Raw genomic sequence first — 489 nt, forward strand, 5'->3', positions numbered from 1 at the left:
CATCCGCTGGAGAATATTTTTAAGGATTTATTTAAGCCAAACTTGATAACCAGAACAGAGAGTGGAGCTTTTTCTGTCCCTGAGATCGGTTGTCACCAAGTCCAAGAAAGACATCGGGGACCAGGGAAGCAAAAGCGTGGAGCATTTATTACAAGCAGATTCAGGCTCCCCACATGGGGAGGGGCCCACTAATGGGCTGCCCCTGAAGCCTGTGGTCTCGGGTGTTTATGTGCCACCAGTCTGCTCTGTGTCTACCCGTGTGCCCACCTGATTGGCCCCTCATTGTTCTTTCCCAGCAAGGGACCTGCACATCCCCGATCCCTTGTGTGCATTTACTGTCGCAGGCCCTCCCTCATTTCCCAGACCTCCCGCTCTGAGTCCAGAAACATTCTGTTATGTCTGCCTGTGGTTCGGCTGCTCAGACTGTCCTGTCTGCCCTGCCTACCCTCAACCTGCCTTTGTTTCCCATGGACACTGCCCTGTCTGCCT

Source organism: Myotis davidii, unplaced genomic scaffold, assembly GCF_000327345.1.
Source record: "Myotis davidii unplaced genomic scaffold, ASM32734v1 scaffold1458, whole genome shotgun sequence".
In the NCBI taxonomy this organism is placed as follows: Eukaryota; Metazoa; Chordata; class Mammalia; order Chiroptera; family Vespertilionidae; genus Myotis; species Myotis davidii.